The following is a 19,495-nucleotide window of genomic DNA, read 5'->3' as shown; positions in this document are numbered from 1 at the left end:
ATCATTTTCCGTAAAACAAGGAGATGATTATCTGACTGCTAGAGGAAAGCAGGGGTATTATATTTCATTTGGGGGGAAATGTAGATTTATGGCAGATGGAATTTTTTTTCTTTAAAACCAACAACCCAACAATGGCAGAGTTCATAGAGTGAGTTAAAGTGCTTGCTTATGTTTTGTGTTTTAAACTGATGAGATTTACACACATCTGTAGTGGTTTCAGGGGCTGTGCCATTGGAGGGACTCTTGTTTAAGCAGTTCAAGGAAGGAGAAAGAAACCGTCCTGTACCCGTTTAACAAAGGCAGAGCTTTTCCAACATTTACCCAAGGTATTCTGCAATTGGAGACATGTGCTCACTGGGAAAATGATTAAAATGGATTTTGCAAAGGAAGAGGAGGTTCATTCATTGACTAGTAGTAAACAGGGCATCTATTCAGTGTAAGATAGTGTGCCAAGCACTCAGGATGAAACAGTGAAATGGCAGGTCCTGCCTGCAGGAAACTCACAGTCAGTGGTGAAGGTGGGTAAGTCACTGCATTGTAAGGCAGCATTTCCCAATGGAGGCACATGCCAGGTGCCATGGGAGCCCAGAGAGGGAAGGGCTAAGCTCTTCTGGGTGGTCAGGGGAGGGAGCCTAGAAGACAGAATCACCAGGGCAGTTGGGGAGGTTCTGGAGCATGGGAAGAGCAGGGATGCTTGGCAGAGTCGTGTGCACTTGAGGATCTGTGAGCGGCTTGGATAGACCCAGCCGTGGGTGTATGTTGACGAGGAGTGGAGTGTAGAGAGTGGGTGAGGCCTGCATCAAGGGAGGGCAGAGTCCAGTTTTGGACAGTTTAAATTTTGATAGAGGTGGAAGTGTGCCACGATTACTCTGGTTGGGGAAATGAAGCTTTCTGACTAAAAGAGATGGCATCCACCCCTCATCGTTTTTAACTAGATGTAAAAAAAAAAGTACCTTTTAATAAAACTTCCATCCATAAGATGAGAATCATAAAAATGTGACATCTTCTCCGAGTTAATATTCCCTGTTCCCTAAACAGTTCATCGTATTGAAATGGAGACGTTTTAGACCTCTCATTGTCTTGGTCTGTCCTGTGTGGAACTAACCTGATTTATCAGAGTTCTGCTCAAGGCTGCCATAGAGAGCTAGAGCATTGCCAGAGCGTGGGCTGATTGTCAGGGAGTGCAGGGAACAGATTCATCCCAAGCTCTTTATTAGCACACTCTGGATTACTCCTGCTAACAGCCTGTTGCACTGTTTGCTGATCTTAAACCTTCAGGAAAGAAAACTTCCAGGCCTTTTTCATGTCAGTGACGGGAGGTCAGCTCTCCGTCTTTTTATACAACTGATGTTTTGAGGCCCAATAAGAGCTTAATCCTTAATAAGTCTTAAAAAATGATTTTTTTCCTTTGTGAATCCTTATGTGTCCACCCAAAATATAAGCCATGTGGCACTTTAAAGGGTTTTAAAATTAAAATATTTTTATTTTAACAAAATTGGAAATAAAAAAGTAAAAAAAAACCCACATGATTTTCCTAACATACTATCATAATGTTATTAGTTTTTCTTAGTTCATATGCAGAAAAAAAACTATATGGCTTTGTCATCATGAAACAGACAAGTACGGTGTTGGTGGTATAGTGATGAGCATAGCTGCCTTCCATAAAACAAAGTTTTGAGGTCTGCTTTTAAAATAACACTTCCTAAGTATTTTTCAGATTGCTATAATCTTCAAAATGAAAATGTGAAACAGTTGCATAGTATACTATCTTGTGGTTATGCCGTAATATACTATACATTATTCTTTTGTTGGACAATCAGGCCTTTTCCTTATTTAACCATTATAAAAATACTGCAACAATGATATTTTTGCATATTTTAAATTTTCTTCTTTTGAATTATTTTCCCAGGGTAAATTCCTAGTATGAATTATAGGGGTCAAATTACTAGGCCAAAGATAAGCTCCATTTTTATGGTTGTTGAAATACAGTGCCCTCTAAAACCCAGTGCCACTTCTACCAGAAATGTGACAAACCATCTAGGTCTTCAGCTTCACTTGTGATGGCAGAGCTAAGACTAGTTACTCGTTACTGAATCAACCATTACAGATTCATCTCAATGTAATGTCATTCTGCCTTCATTTCCCCACGTCAGAGAGCATTTGTGGGCTATATAAAGGCAGGGATCTTGCCCACTACCATATCATACTTCAGCTTCTAATGCACAGTGAAGGCTCAATAAACATGTGTTCAATGAATAAAATGCCTTATGAATCCTATAACATTTTTCTGACATACCATTCATTAACCCCATTAAATAATAAATGGTTGATGAGTAATGATTCATTGTTGGTGAACCTTTTAGACCCCCAGTATTCACCAGTTTCTTAAGGACTCTCTTACCATCATTTGGTAATGGGTTTTATTTTTTAATTGCAACGCATTATAAATGAAATTATTGATTTACAAACAAACAAAGTTTACCTCAATTGGAAACAAAAAAAGCAATTTCTAATTTTTTATATTCTATTTTATATATAGATTGCAGCATAACCTTTTTTTTTTTTTTTTTTTTTGCGGTACACGGGCCTCTCACTGCTGTGGCCTCTCCCGTTGCGGAACACAGGCTCCGGACGCGCAGGCTCAGCGGCCATGGCTCACGGGCCCAGCCGCTCCGCGGCATGTGGGATCCTACCAGACCGGGGCACGAACCCGTGTCCCCTGCATCGGCAGGCGGACTCTCAACCACTGCGCCACCAGGGAAGCCCCAGCATAACCTTTTTTTAAGAACATAACTATATGATTTGTATGTTTTTAGCAGTTCTGCACAATATTTTTCTACATGCATTATACATTTATCTATTTAGTCAGTAAATGTTTACTGAGGAACTATTGTGTACCAGATACTTGGGCAGTTGTTTACGGCAAGACAAACGCATTCTTTGCCCTCATGGAGTACATTGTCTAGTGGGGAAGACAGACATCAAAAAGTAAAAACTGCTGAATTTTTGTAAGTACAGAGGGCTAGAGGACGCTATTACAGGCTGACATTACTATCCTGGGGTGTCATGGAAGGCTTTCTAGAGGAAATAAAATATACTGAATCCTAAAGTATGAATAAGAGTTACCTAGTAGCGAGTGGTAGTAGGGGAGGAGGGCAGTAAGAGGGAAGAGCATGTGCTCGCTGCCGGGCTCCGATGCCAGAGAGAGCACAGTACAGTGAGCAACTGAAGAGCCAGATGAAGTCAAGTGTGGGCGGGTTATAAAGAGTGATATAGATTGAGGCGATGTGAGGGATTTTGGTTTCTACTGGGAGGGCAGTGGAAAGCACTGAGAGTTTTAAGCAGGGGAGTATGGCCTGATCAGATGGGCCACAAAAAAGGGAGCAGCTTGTCTGATTTGGTTTACACTGAGCATTGGTGGCAGCACACATGATTCCCGTTGTATTGCAAAATGGAGACATGAGTTGAATCCTTTCTGAGTTTATTCTTGCCTTCTTGATATTTTTTCCCTCAAACTTGTCCAAATTTGTCACCAATATAAGGAGACTCTAATCTGGGCTTGCATTTGGACGTCCCGAGCTGGTGATTTCCGTATTCTTCATTCCAGAGAAGCGGGTCCGGCTTTGAAGAGGGAAGCTGTCCCCCTGTAAAGTCAGCCTCTGGACAACATCTGTGGTACTGGCTAATCCAGGCTGTGAACTTCTATGAAGCACCCAACTCTGTTCTGGGGCCTGGGCCCCCCATACTAACAACATTTAGATAACTTTTGTTAGTTTGTAAATAGATAATTTCATTTACAATGTGTTGTGATTAAAAAATGAAATCCATTACTAAATGATGTTAAGATGGCCAGTCTCCTGTCGGGCCCTGGAAGGAGATTGCAGCTGTAGAATGCAGTAGCAGGGAGGTGTGTCCGAGGTGCAAGATGTGGGCTCATCTCCATTCTCTGATTCTCTGGAGACTTCCCTCACTTGCCCAGGAAAGATTGGTATTTACCATCAGGCCAGACGACCTGTCTACAGGGATCACTCTAGAAATCAGCTGCTTTGTTGAAATCGTCCTTCAAATTTTCCTCCCCTTTTTTTTTTTTTTAGATGTATTTGTTCATGTAATTGATTTGAATGACTTGGCTGGCTGCTGCTAGACCTGAGAGTTCCTTGGTACTAGCAGAAGCCAGGTGCTTCACTGTGGGTTGAATAATGACTAGTTACAAACTGGGGAACCTATCTGAGCCTGAGTAATACTTTATACTAACAGTAAGTAAAGCAACAGCTATCCTCCTCACCCTCCACTGTTAGTTGAGTGTTTTTAATGTGCCAGACACTGTGCTAGATGCCTTGCATATATTTTCTGTGTTCTTCACAAGGACCCTACAAGGTAGGTATTCACATTGCTGTCATCTACTGTATCATAGGCTCCCAGCAGGAAACAGATGGCCCACTCAAATTAGGATAATTTGAGAAGAGTTTAATAAAGGGACTATTTACAAAAGTGTGGTTAGGGTGAGGGAAATCCCAAGCATGGTGTGCTTGGGGCTAGTAACAGTAGAGTTCCTTTGTTACAAGTCTAAGACTGAGTAGGAGAGGAGGACCTGGGTGTGGGGCATGGGGAAAGATGTTTGGGGATGCTGTCAACAGGAGTTGGGTCTTTCTTTTAAGGGATAAGGTTGGTCTGCAGCAATCCTGAAACAGCGGTGCAAAGGAGACAAGTATTCCCAGGTCACACTTCACTTTCTCTCCAGTCTTGAAAGAAAGTAGTGAGTGGTATGTGTGCTGCCACCAATGCTCAGTGTAAACCAAATCAGACAAGCTGCTCCCTTTTTTGTGGCCCATCTGATCAGGCCATACTCCCCTGCTTAAAACTCTCAGTGCTTTCTGCTGCCTTCCCTTTGGAAGCCAGAGGGCCAGGGAGCTTTTTCATGTTTAAATACAGTGCAGGGTAGAGAAGGGTAATGGGGGTGCAATTGGAAACTATCTAGTCCATATACCAAACTCCGTGATGTATGTGGTATTTAGTATTCAGTTCCTTGCTGTCCTTTCCTCCCCTAGTCCTCTCTTCATTATTGGTGATGGGGACTCCGGTATTCAGGTATTTGATCTGTGAACATTGTGGCCTCTCAGTTGTTCTTCCCCTTCACATGCAGAATCTTTTCCTCCTCCCAACTCCTCTGCCCACTCTCTCTGTCATACTCATGACTTTATCACTATCACTACATTGAGACTCCAGGCCAGGGGCACTTCCCCCGTTCACTATCCTTTCTTGTCCTCAGGTCCACTTCCTACCTTTCCCAGCTAGGATTTCCTAGCTGGTTAGGATCATTCCTGCCTCAGGTGTCCCTCTCTGACTCTGTGGTACTCCTGGTATGACCCAGCTCTGATTAACACCATCCAACTGTCTCCTCCGTGTCTGTACTTGAGCAGCTGGAACTTCTTGGAGAAAACATACAATTGGGCCAGCTGATCTCATATTAAAATCAGGACCACGGATCTCAAATGAGCTCTTACCCACATGGGATTCCTACTGCATTTCCCTAGTAAGGAAGTACTTTCTTTCTCACCAAGTTTCTTAACACCTTCCTTCCTTAAATGTCCTGTGCTTTCTCGGTACACTCCTAGTTGAGGGGCTTTCTTTGTACTTTATTAAGAAAAGAAAATCAGTTAGCTAAGAATTCTCCATGCTTCCTACCACCTGAATCTGTGCCTATACTCACACCTTCCGTCTTCCCTCTTGTTACAGTGAAATGTTCTGTCCTTATTTAAATCCAACCCATCCACTTATGTTCTAGACCCTATCCCCATCCTTTCTCAAGGACTTTGTGCTGCAGTTTTCTCCTTTGTTTTCTCTCACCATTCCTCTAGACTAGATCATCCCTGTGAGCATCTACACATGCTCTAGTATTTTCTATCTTAAAACATACACTTGAGCTACTTGTACCACATTCATTTCTCTGCGCCTCTCCATAGCAAAACATCTTGATATTGTTGTCTATAGTTTCTCTCTCTACTTCTGTACTTCACATTTTCCGTAATCTACTCCTAATTCTGCCTTTCTACTGAAATTGCTCTGTCAAGATCGCCAATGACCTTTATGTTTTTAAATTCTGTGGTCAACATTTTGTCTTCAGCTTATTGGTTCTCTCAGCAGCTTTCAATATTTATTTATTTATTTGGCTGCATTGGGCCTTCATGGTGGCATGTGGGATCTTTTGTTTTGGTGCATGGACTCTTTGTTGTGACATGCGTGCTTCTCTCTAGTTGTGGCACGTGAGCTCCAGAGCGTGTGAGCTCAGTAGTTGTGGCGTGCAGGCTTAGTTGCCCCGCGGCATGTGGGACCCTAGTTCCCTGATCCCTAGTTCCCAGGGATCAAACCTGCAACCCCTGGATTGGAAGGTGGATTCTTAACCATTGGACCACCAGGGAAGTCCCCTCAGCAGCTTCTGATACAACCTTCCACCCTCCTTTTTGAAAGTTTTTCTCATCTTTTCCATAACAGCTGCTTTCTGGTTCTTCATCATCATTTATACAGTGACTGCTCTCAATTTTATGTCTGGCTCAGATCACTCTGCTGAACTTGTGCAGCTGAGCATTGAATAGCACAGGTTTGAACTGCATGGGTCCACTTACATGCGGGTTTTTTTCATTAGTAAACACAGTGGTACCACGTGATCTGTGGTTGGTTGACTCCACCGATGTGGAACCGCAGATACTGAGGAACAGCATGTATGGAGGGCCGACTCTAAGTTATACACAGATTTTTCAGCTGTGCAGAGGATCTGCACCCCTAACCCCACATTGTTCAAGGGTCAACTGTATATTCAACTGCTTCTTAACCTCTCTATTGGATGACTTAGTAGGCATCTGTAGGAGACACTACTGGGAGGTCTCCTAACTCATTTCCTCTTCCTGAACACACCCCTAGACTGTACATTCCAGCCTCCCTTACTGATGGGTGTGGCCGTGTGATAGATTTCTAGTCTGTGGCATGTAAGCAGAAGTGATGTACATCACTTCTAGGTTTGGCCTGTTCAAACCTTCCACATGTGATTGTCCATACTCTTTATCTTTCAAATGGATACGGATGAGCTCAGTGAATTTTAAAGTCAAATGTTGTACATAGATGGGCCATAACAAGGAAGGAACATGAGTCTCTGAGTCACCACTTGCAGGACGGCTGCCTACCAATCAGGAATAACTGATTTGGATTTTAACTGAGCAAGAAATTCAATCTTACTGTATTAAGCCTTTGGATTTTGGGGGGCCACCATCCATCAGCTTCTCAGCACTGTATGAGTGCCTAGCACATATTAAGTGTCATAGATACTTGTTGAATAAATGGATGTTATCCTTGAATCATTTCTTTCTCTCTCTCTCTGTCATCTAATCCATCAGTAAACCCTCTAAGCTCTATTTCATGATAAACTATCTGGTTCTCTCCACCTCTGCTATACCCGTCCTAGTTCAGACGTCTGCCAGCTGTTAACTGGCATTACTGCGGTAGCCTCCTGACTGGACTCTGCTATGTTCTTTCACCCTCCAATCCAATCCTATCATAGCAGCTGGACTGATCTTTTGAAAACGTAAATCAAATCTTGCTCTCCTTGTCGAAGCCCCACAGTGGTCTCCCAGTTCTAATGCTGGTCTGCAGGGCCCTCTGTGACCTGGCTGCTGCTTCCCTCTCTGACTACATGTTGTTTCATCTGCTTCCTTGTTCAGAAAGTTCTGGCCATACTGACCTTCTTCCTGTCCATGAACACATCTGGCTTGTTTCCACTGTAGGGCTTTTCCTCTGACTGTTCCCTCTGCCTGAAATGCTCTTCCTGCTTAACTGATGGCCAGCTCCTTTTTCTCATTCAGATCTCAGCTCCTATGTTCCCTCTTCAGAGTCAACTTCTCCAGCCATCCAACATAAAGAGGCCCCTAGTCACTCTCTGTCCCAGCACCTGATTGGCTTTAAATCATTGCACTTAAAACTAGTTGGCATTTAGATAGTATATTTTATTGTCTTCCCTCTGCCCCCACAAGGGATCTTGCTTACCCTGTTTAATGCTGTATTCCCATCACTAGGAGCAGTATCTACCATTCAGTACCTGCCTAATATGTAGCTCAAAAAAAATGAAGAAATTTTTATTCACTCTTACACAAGTTCAAATACAATCTTGCCTCTTTGATTTATATAAGGATCATACATGACTTGGTTAGCTTGTTGCCAAGATGAATACCAGTGGTTATTATCATTATTAAAACTTTTAATTTTACAAAAGTAATGTTTTAATATTCTCACTGCAGAAAATTTAGAAAACACAAGTAAAAAATAAATAATTAAAAAGTAACTGTAATACAGCATCCCTGAGCTAATCATCATTGATATTTTGGTGTTTTTCTCTTTTTTTTTGCGGTACGCGTGCCTCTCACTGTTGTGGCCTCTCCTGTTGCGGAGCCCAGGCTCCGGACGCGCAGGCTTAGCGGCCATGGCTCACGGGCCCAGCCGCTCCGCGGCATGTGGGATCCTCCCGGACCGGGGCACGAACCCGTGTCCTCTGCATCGGCAGGCGGACTCTCGACCACTGCGCCACCAGGGAAGCCCGTGTTTTTCTTTCTTTCTAATTATTTATACACATATTAAGCAACAGTGGCATCATTCTTCCCCAGTGGAATATTGGACATGTCTTTCCATGTCGTATTAGTCTTGTTCAACAAGCCATCTTCTTAGAGGGCGCTTCAGCCCAGCTTCAAGTTCAGTGGTGGTGGTTTCTTTGGAAAGTTTCTTTGGGTCTGCCAAGTGCATGTGGCCTCTGGTATTGGTATTGCACCTCTGCAGGCACTGGATAATGTCAGTTTATCACTGCCATTGTCCTGGGGTGGTGCTGAAAGTCAGGGAATGCTGTTCTCTCTGTGGTTAATTTTTTTGTTCTTAAAGCTAAAAAGTGAGACCTATTTCAGAACTCTGTGACCCAGCTGGTTCAGTGATGACAGGCTAATGTCTCCCAGAGTGACTGTAGCAGCTTGCAGATTGACAGTAATGAAACCAACCTCCATTACATGTAATAAAAGTGGGAATCTTAATAAAAAGCTAAACAAGAGAGGGGCACAGTTGAGAGCTGCATCCTTCTCGCCTTAGGTCCTGGCAAATTGTCATGTAGTTACTGAAGCCTCAAAAGACAAGACGTTCAGTTGTGGTTCAGTTATTATTTAGTTTTCAAATGCTGTGCATTAAAGGAACAATTACAACTAATTTTTATAAGGCTGCATATCTGTCTATCTATCTATCTATCTAGTACAAGACTGGAAGACCGGAAAAAAGGGCAAATCCAACTTAATGCTCTGCAGGTAGAAAAATATTTTGGCATTTTAATGGTATATCTTACTGGACTGCATGGGGTGATTGGTCCAAAGACATATTTTGATTTTATGTTTGGTTGAAGGATCACTGTTGTTCATTAATAATTAATAATTGGAAATTTGGATGAATCAAGCTTCTCAGTTCATGTTGTTATATACTCAGACCCCACAGGTAAATCTTACCAAGAGACCTCTTCTGTGGTCCTACAAGGGAATTTTCTACAAGACATGGTTTGGTAGGTTGAATAATGGCCCCAAAGATGTTCACATCCTAATCCCTGGAATCTTTGAGTATGTTACCATGCATGGCAGAAAGGACTTTGCAGGTGTGATTAAATTAAGGAGCTTGCGATGGGAAGATTATGTTGTATTTTCAGGATGAGCCTGATGTAATCACAAAGGTCCTTATGAGAGGGAGGCAGTGAGAGAGAAACAGTGTACAGATGGAAGCAGAAGTCTGAGAGGAGAGAAGATGCTGCTGTCTTTGAAGAGGAGGAAGGGGCCATAGGCCAAGGAATGTGGGTTCCTCTAGAAGCTGGAAAGGCAAGGAAACAGATTCTTTGCTAATGCCTGGAGAAGGAATTCTGCATTTCAGACCTCTAGGATTCTAAGCTCAACTTGTATTGTTTTAAGTTACTAAATTTATGGTAATTTGTAATAGCAGCCATAGGAAACTAATACATGTGATCCATTTATAATTCAGGGGAGATTCTAGGTCAGAATGACATGTCAACTCTGATCAATTAGTAAGTGGTGCCTAGGGTTCCGGGTTGCAAATGGTTCTGAGTCTGAGTCTGGGTGGGCTCTGTGAGAATTATTATCATGATCAACTAGCGTTGACTGCTGTGGGTTCAGGATGTGCCATCTTTTGTGAGTGGGAATGTAGCTTGCGGAGCCTCACAACCAGAGGTTCCATGCAGCTTTGAAAGATGAGTTCCACACTGGACACTGACTCAGATGGAGATGGCTAAGGTATATGGGGTATGTTGAACAGCACAGCTGAAGTTTCTTGAAAGGGCAAATTTATTGGCTTTACTCAAATCTTCGGATATTCTAGAGCCCCTGGTTCCACTCACATCTAATGAATCCCCTAAGTTGAAACTTTGGGTCATTTGATGCCTTGTGTTCTATTTTACTGTCAATGGAAAAGCAAACTAGGCAAAAGCTATTTTGGGATAAAGTATGAAAAATTGAATCAAGACTTTTAAGGTGACAGAGTAGAGAGACCTTGCGCTCACCTCCTCTCATGGGCACACCAAAATTACAGCTGTTTACAGAACAACTATTGATGAAAAAAACTGGAACATACTAGAAAAGATCTTTTATAACTAAAGATATGAAGAAGGAACTACAATGAGATGGGTAAGAGGGGTGGAGTCGCCGTATATAGTCAAGTCCCACACCCCCAGTGGACAACCCACAAATGGGAGAATAATTATAGTTGCAGAGGCTCTCTCCAAGGAGTGAGAAGTTTGAGCCCCATATCAGGTTCCCCAGCCTGGGGACCCTGCACCAGGAAGAGGAGCCCCCAGAGCATTTGGCCTTGAAGGGCAGCAGGGCTTACTTTTGGGAGACCCAGAGGGCTGTGGGAAATAGAGCATACACTCTTAAGGGTGCACACAAAATCTCACATGCTCTGGGACCCAGGGCAGAAGCAGTAATTTGAAGGGAGTCTGGGTCAGACCCACCTACCGATCTTGGAGAATCTTCTGCAGAGACAGGAGACAACTGAGCTCACCCTGTGGACACAGACACAGATGGCAGCCATTTTGGGGAGCTCCTTCTACCCCATGAATACTGGTGCTGGCAAGTGCCATTTTGGAATCCTCCCTCTAGCTTATTAGCCTCAGGACTTAGCCCCGCCCCTGCCCACCACCCTGCAGGCACCAATACTGGGATGCCTGAAGCCAAGCAAGTAACTGGACGGGAGCACAGCCCAACCCACCATTACACAGGCTGCTTTAAGATGCCCAGAACCAGCAACTACCCCAACATGGCCCTGCCCACTAGAGGACTTAGGAGGTGGCCCCACATACCAGTGCACAGGCACTGGACCCAGGACCCGCAGGACTCTGTAGACAGAGACTTCGGGACCCAGCTCTGCCCATCAGTGGGCAGGCACCAGCCCTGCACACCAACAAGCCTGCTCTAGCATTGGGACCAGCCTGACCCACCAGTGGGTGGACATTATTCCCAGGACAACCATAGCCCCACAGCCTGCAGACCCACCCACCTACCAGCCAGGCTAGCACCAGCCCTGGGACTGGCTGGGCCCTGGCCCTGACCACCATCAGACCAACACAAACTTTGGGACACCCCAGACCCACAGCCAGCTGTGTCAGGAGCTGGTCCCAACTACCAGCAATCCCACACCAGCTCTGGGATCCCTGGGCCCTGCAGCCAGACCCCAGGACCTGGCTCTGCATGCTAGTGGGCCAGTACTAGCCCCAGACCTGGCTTCACCCACTGGTGGGAGGAAACCAGCCCTGGGATTACCTGGGCCCTGACTGTACCAACCAGTGAGTTTGCATTACCCACCTCCCCTCTCCTGCACCAGGATTCTGCAGCCAGTCACCTTGTGCAACCAGCAGCTGGCAGCCTTCGCACAAGGCAGCCTGGCAACCAACTGGACCAAGGACCAGCCATCCGTACCAGACCGCCCACAGTAGTCAGCCCGCCACAACAGAAGGACCCAAGTAGCCCTCATAGGGGTCACCCCAGAGCATATAGCTCTGGTGATGAGGGCAGTGTGCTACTGGAATACACAGGATGTCTCCTATAGAAGGCCACATCTCCAGAGTTGGGAAATGTAACCAACCTACCCTATACATAGAAATAAAAAATAGCAAGTTAGGCAAAATTAGGTGACAGAGGAACATGTTCCAAATGGAGGAACATGTTCCAAATGAAGGAACAAGATAAAACCCCAGAAGAACTAAGTGAAGTGGATATAGGCAATCTACCTGAGAAAGAGTTCAAGTTAATGGTTACAAAGACAAATAACTCAGGAGAATGGATGAACAGAGTGAGAATTTAAGAAGTTTTTAACAAAGACTTAGAAAATATATAGAGCAACCAGAGATGAAGAAAACAATAACTGAAATGAAAAATACACTAGAAGGAATCAACGATAGACTGACATAGAGGAACGGATCAGCAAGCTGGAAGTCAGAATAGTGGAAATCACTGACACTGAACAGAAAAAAGAAAAAAAAGAAATGGGGGGGCTTCCCTGGTGGCTTGGTGGTTGAGAGTCCACCTGCCAATGCAGGGGACATGGGTTCGTGCCCCGGTCTGGGAGGATCCCACATGTCACGGAGCGGCTGGGCCCATGATCCGTGGCCGCTGAGCCTGCGTGTCCGGAGGCTGTGCTCTGCAACGGGAGAGGCCACAACAGTGAGAGACCCGTGTACCGCAAAAAAAAAAAGGGGGGGACAGTTTGAGACCTCTGGGACAGCATCAAGTGCGCTAACATTCACGTTATACGGGTCCCAGATGGAGAAGAGAGAAAGGAGCAAATAACATATTTGAAGGCGTAATAGTTGAAGACCTCCCTAACCTAGGAGAGGAAAGAGACATCCAAGTCCAGGAATCACAGGGTCCCAAACTGGATCACCCCAAATAGGACCACACCAAGACACATTGATATTAAAATGGCAAAATTTAAAGATATTAAAATGGAAAAATTTAAAGATAAAGAGTGAGTATGAAAAGCAGCAAGGAAAAAGCAACAAGTCACATACAAGGGAACTCCCATAAGGCTGTCAGCTGACTTTTCAGCAGAAACTCTGAAGGACAGAAGGGAGTATATTTAAAATTATGAAAGGGAAGAACCTACAACCAAGAATACTCTACCCGACAAGGCTCTCATTCAGATCTGATGGAGCGATAAAAAGTTTTACAGACATGCAAACACTTTCTGAAGGAGCTCAGCACCACCAAACCAGCTCTACATGAAATGTTAAAGGAACTTCTCTAAGTGAAAAAGAAAAAGTCATAGCTAGAAACAAGAAAATTATGAAAGGAAAAAGCTCATTGGTAAAGGCAAATATGCAGTAAAGGTAGTAAATAATTCATATACAAAGCTAGTAGGAAGAATAAAAGACAAAAGTAGTAAAACCATTTATATCCACAGTAAGCAGTTAAAGGACACACAAAACAATTAGATGTGAAATGTGATACCAAAAACAGTAATGGTGAGGGGAGGAGAGTACAGATACAGGGCTGTTAAAATGTGTTTGATATTAATAGACCAGCAACTTAAAACAATCATATATATATATAGACTGCTATATATAAATCTCATGGTAACCACAAACCAAAAATCTGTAATAGAGACACACACAAAAAAGAGAAAGGAATCCAAACATAACATTAAAGGTAGTCATCAAATCACAAGGGAAGAGAATAAAAGAAGAAAGGAAAAAAGTAACGACAAAACAACCCCAAAACAATTAACAAAATGGCAATAAATTCATGTCAATAATTACTTTAAATGTTAATGGAATAAATGCTCCAATCAAAAGAGAGTGGCTGAATAGATACAGAAACAAGACCCACATATATGCTGCCTACAAGAGACTCACTTCAGATCTAAAGATACACAGAGACTGAAAGTGAGGAGATGGAAAGAGGTATTCCATGCACATGAAAATCGAAAGAAAGCCAGGGTAGCAATATTTATATCTTCCAAAACAAACTTTAAAACAAAGGCTGTAATAAGAGACAAAGAAGGACATTACATAATGATCAAGGGATCAATCCAAGAAGATATAATAATTGTAAACAAATGTCCAGGACCAGATGGCTTCACAGGTGAATTCTACCAGTCATTTAGAGAGAGTTAACACCTATCCTTCTGAAACTATTCCAAATGATTGCAGAGGAAGAAATGGTTCTGAACTCATTCTATGAGGCCACCATCACCCTGATACCAAGACAAAGATATCACAAAAAAAGAAAAATACAGGTCAGTATCACTGATGAACATAGATGCAAAAGTCCTCAACAAAATATTAGCAAAGCAAATTCAATAATACATTAAAAGGACCATACACCATGATCAAGTTGGATTTATCCCAGGGATGCAAAGCTGGTTCAATATTCGCAAATCAATCAATGTGATATGCCACATTAATAAATTGAAGTATAAAAACCATATGATCATCTCAATAGATGCAGAAAAAGCTTTTGACAAAATTCAACATATATTTATGAAGAAAATTCTCCAGAAAGTTTGTGTAGAGCGTATGTACCTCAACATAATAAAGGTCACATGTATTAAGCCCACAACTGACATCATAGTCAATGGTGAAAAGCTGAAAGTGTTTCCTGTAAGATCAGGAACAAGACAAGGATGCCCACTTTTATTCAACATATTATTGGAAGCTACAGTGCCGACAAGAAAAAGAAATAAAAAGAATCCAAATTGGAAAGGAGGATTAAAACTGTCATGGTTTGAAGATGACAATATACTGTACATAGAAAATCCTAAAGATGCCACCAAAAACTACTAGAGCTAATCAATGAATTCAGTAAAGTTGCATGATACAAAATTAATATATAGAAATCTGTTGCATTTTTATACACTAACAATGAATTATGTGAAAGAAATTAAAGAAACAATCTCATTTACAATTGCATCAAAAAGAATAAAATACCTAGGAATAAACCTAACTAAAGAGGTAAAAATCCTGTACTTCAATACTGTGTATTGAAGGCAACACAAACAGATGGGAAGATACACCATGTTAATGAATTAGAAGAATTAATGTTAAAATGACTATACTACCCAAGGCAATTTACATATTCAATGCAACCCCTGTCAAAATACGAATGGTGTTTTTCACAGAACTAGAAGAAATAATTTTAAAATTTGTATGGAAACAAAAAAGACCCTGAATAGCCAAAACAACTTTGAGGAAGAAGAATAGGGCTGGAGGTATCACACTCCCTGACTTCAGACTATGCTACAAAGCTACAGTAATCAAAACAGTATGGTGCTGGCATAAAGACAGACACACAGATCAATGGAATAGACTAGAGAGCCCAGAAATAAACCCATGCAGTTAATCTATGACAAAGGTGGCGAGAATATACAATGGAGAAAAGACAGCCTATTCAATAAGTGGTGCTGTGAAAACTGAACAGCTATGAATGAAATTAGAACATTCTCTCACACCATATGTAAAAATAAACTAAAAATGGATTAAAGACCTATACGTAAGATCAGAAACCATGAAACTCTTAGAAGAAAACATAGGCAGAACATTCTTTAACATAAATTTTAGCAATATCTTTTTAGATCTCTCCCCTAAGGCAAAGGAAATAAAAGCAAAAATAAACAAATGGGAATGAGTTAAATGCACTGCAAAGGAAACCATCAACAAAAGGAGAAGACAACCTACTTATTGGAAGAAAGTATTTGTAAATGATATGACCAATAAGGGGTTAATATCTAAAATACGTAAACAGCTCATACAACTCAATATCAAAAAGAACCCCCAAACAACCTGATTAAAAGTGGGCAGAAGAAATGAATAGACATTTTTCCAAAGAAGACATACAGATGGCTAATAGGCACATGAAAAGATGCTCAGCATAACTAATTATCAGGGAAATGCAAATCAAAACCACAATGAGATATCACCTTACACCTGTCAGAATGGCTATCATCAAAAAGACCACAAATAACAAATGTTTATGAGGATGTGGAGAAAAGGGAACCCTTGTACAATGTTGGTGGGAGTGTAAATTGGTGCAGCCACTGTGGAAAACAGTATGGAGGTTGCTCAAAAAACTAAAAATAGAACTGGCATATGATCCAGCAATTCCACCCAGCAATTCTTCGGGTATATATGCAAAGAAATTGAAAACAGTGATTTGAAAAGATACATGCACCCCAATGTTCATAGCAGCATTATGGAATAGCCAAGATATAGAAGCAACCTGTTTCCGTCAATAACTGAATGGATAAAGAAGATGTCGTGTGTGTACACACACACACACACACACAGACACATACACACACACACACACACACACACACACACACACACACACACACACACACACACACACACACACACACACACACACACTGGAATACTACTCAGCCATAAGAAAGAATGAAATTTTATCACTCGCAACAACATGGATGGATTTGGAGGGTATTATGCCAAGTGAGATTAAGTCAGACAGAAGCAAATACTGTTTTTTATCACTTACATGTGGAATCTAAAAAATAAAACAAACTAGTGAAGATAACAAAAAAGGAAGAAACAGACTCACACATGGAACAAACCAGTGGTTGCCAGTGAGCAGAGGGAAGAGAGTTGGGGCTCAGATAGGGGTAGGGGACTAATAGGTATAAGGTACTATGTATAAAATAAATAAGCTACAAGGGTGTATTATACAGTGCGTGGAATCTAGCCAGTAGTTGTTAATAAGTATAAATGGATTATTATCTATAAAAAATTTGAAATATTATACACCTAATATAGTTGTTCAGTGTAGTTGGAACTAATATAATGTTGTAAATCAACTATACCTCAGTTTAAAATACACAATCCTATACCAGTACACCCCCAAACCTGACAACACCAAGTGCTGTTTAAGATGAGGGGCAACTGGGAACACTTATCCATTGTTGGCAGGTGTTCAAAATAGCACAGCCCTACTAGAAAAGTTTGACAGTTGCTTATAAAGTTAAATATACTCTTACTGAAGACCTAGCAGTCATGCTCCTGTGTATTTATCCTAGAGCAATGAAACTTGTGCTCACATAAAAACCTGTATACAAATGTTTTTACAAGCTCTGGCCATAATAGCCCCAAACTGGAACTAACCCAAGTGTACAACAGGTAGAGGCTACTGAGCAACCCAAAGGGATGAGCTATTGACACATGCAGCAGTTTGGACACATGCAGCATCTCAAATATACTGAAGCCAGTCTCAAAGGTTACGTACTGTATGATTCCATTTATATGACATTCTTGCAAAGAGAATGGTTGGAGTATAGAGATCACTGGTTGCCAGGGGTTAGTATTAGGGAGACAGTGTGAATATCAAGGCATAGCAGAGGGGTTTTGTTTTGGAGCGATGGAAATATTCAATTGTGGTAGTGGTTACGTATGTATACATGTCTCAATATTCATTGAACTGTACACTAAAAGTCAATTTTACCATATGATAATTGTTTTAAAAGTTTTAAGTGTCTTTTAATCAGGTTCAGTAAGAATCGTACTTCGTTTTGTATGTTTTTAGTTTGAAACAATTTCAAACATAGAAAAAGTTGCAAGAATAGTGTAGTGAACCCACATACCCATCACCTAAATTCACCAAATGTTAACTGACATTTGCCACATTCTCTCATACACAAATGTCCACGGTAGCTTTGTTTGTAATAGCACAAATCTGTAAACAACTCAGATGGTCATCAACAAGTGAATGGATAAAAAAATTTTGGTATACGTACAATGGAATACTGCTTAGTTAATACGAGCAAAAGAACTATTAGAAAAAGTATGAAAATTGCCTGTTTTTTAAAATCATGGAAATTGGGAAATTTCACTTACAAGAACAGAGCCACAGAATCCATGGTAACACTGAGAATATTCTCCTTTTAACCCACCTATTATTTACTCTTAACTTTCCCCCTTTCCCCCCTGCCCCTTATCTCTTGTGTTCAGGAACAGAATACACAGCACCCACACTAAAGAAGCCAGCCTCCTGGGAACAGTTGTAGGAACCTGAAGATGGATCAGGACTAAAGTGTGGAGGACTGTTTGGTGAGTTCGAACCAAGACGTGTTGTTTGTTATTAACAGCTTGGCTGCTGTTACCCGTCCTCTTCTTCCCATGGTACAACTGCTATCTGTGAACTCACAGAGGACCCCCTTGGCAGCTGCAGGACATAATTACCACATTCCAGAATATCTTTTAGGCATTTGGATCTATGGTTACCTCTTTGGATTGCTCCCCTGCTAACTAATATGTTACTGGCTTGACACAATTGACAGCCGGCTGTGCCGGTGGCTGAAGGACTGCCTCTGGGGCTGTCTCAAAATGAGGTTAATGATGGGCTAGATAAGCTCTCTAGGTTCCTTAGCCATCATCTACCTGGGAGCAGAATACGTGTGGGGCTCTGGTGTAATGACAGGGGGGTCTCGCCACGTAGTCATATGTACCAAATGGGCCATTTACCCTGCTAGGTGGATCATGGGGATTGCTTTGCTAATTTTGAATGTAATTAAAACAAAGTAAAACAAAGCTAGACCACTCCTGCAACCACAAAAGGCCCAGGAGGGAAAGGATTCAGAAGAAAACAAAGCTGCATCTTCTCCTATGGGTGGAGGTGGGGGAGGGGCCTTTCTTCAGCTTGCTCTCCCAAGTTCCCACACATCATTAGGATAAGAAACAGGGTGGTGGCGTTCAGGCTGAAGCTGCCATCTCAGACTGGAAGGACGCTTAGTAGTTGTTTAGATTAACTCACATTTTACAGATAAGGAAGCAAAGGCTCTGATGGGGAAAATGCTTTCTCTGGGATTCACAGCTTGTTAGTAGAGGAGTCTAAACTAGAATCTATTTCTCCAAAATTCTGGCTGGGGAGGGAGAAATCTTGAAGAGTGCTGACTACTCATTGGGTCAGGTGATTCCTACCTAAATACGGAACATCTTGTGGGCAGGAATTATGCTTGTTCATGTCTGCGTCCCTGGCACCTGGTACCTGGACAATAGAAGGTGCTCAGTTACTGTTTGTTGAATGAATGAATGAATACATAGACGATTAAATGAATGCTCCATGAGTAATTCAGGAAGGCAGGAAAGTTGAAAGTTTCATCAACACTCAGAAACCAGAATGGACTTTTGAAGCATGGGATTTGCTCTCTCTTTATTGCTTTGTTGATTTTTTCTTAACCTTCATCAGTCTTGCAGTTATACTTAAGACAGCTCGTAGGGCACAAATGTCTAAAAGTCTCTAAAAGATTATCTCTATAGAGCTTCACTGTCCATTATAGTAGCCAGTAGCCTCATGTGGCTATTAAGCACTTGAAATGTGGCTAATTCGAATTGACATGTGCTGTGACTGTGGAATACATACCCAATTTCCAAGACAGTACAAAAAAGGGAATGTAAAATGTCTCATTCATAATTTTA

The 19,495-nt window shown here is 42.0% G+C and overlaps 1 protein-coding gene across 16 annotated transcripts in view; it reads left to right on the top strand.

Moving 5' to 3' along the window:
• The window catches only part of MEIS1 (Meis homeobox 1), a 964,979-nt gene that overhangs the window by 258,332 nt on the left and 687,152 nt on the right, over positions 1-19,495 (top strand). For 15 of the 16 annotated variants that reach the window (XM_079941540.1, XM_079941543.1, XM_079941545.1 and 12 more), the window contains one exon: positions 18,029-18,127. The exons of the other annotated variant lie outside the window; for it this stretch is intronic. The gene's annotated coding sequence lies outside the window, so the exon portion shown is untranslated. The remainder of the gene's footprint in view (positions 1-18,028; positions 18,128-19,495) is intronic. 16 annotated transcript variants of the gene reach the window in all.

The sequence above is a fragment of the Stenella coeruleoalba genome, assembly GCF_951394435.1.
Source record: "Stenella coeruleoalba genome assembly, chromosome: 13".
Classification (NCBI taxonomy): Eukaryota; Metazoa; Chordata; class Mammalia; order Artiodactyla; family Delphinidae; genus Stenella; species Stenella coeruleoalba.
This window is presented reverse-complemented; position numbering and strand designations above follow the sequence as displayed.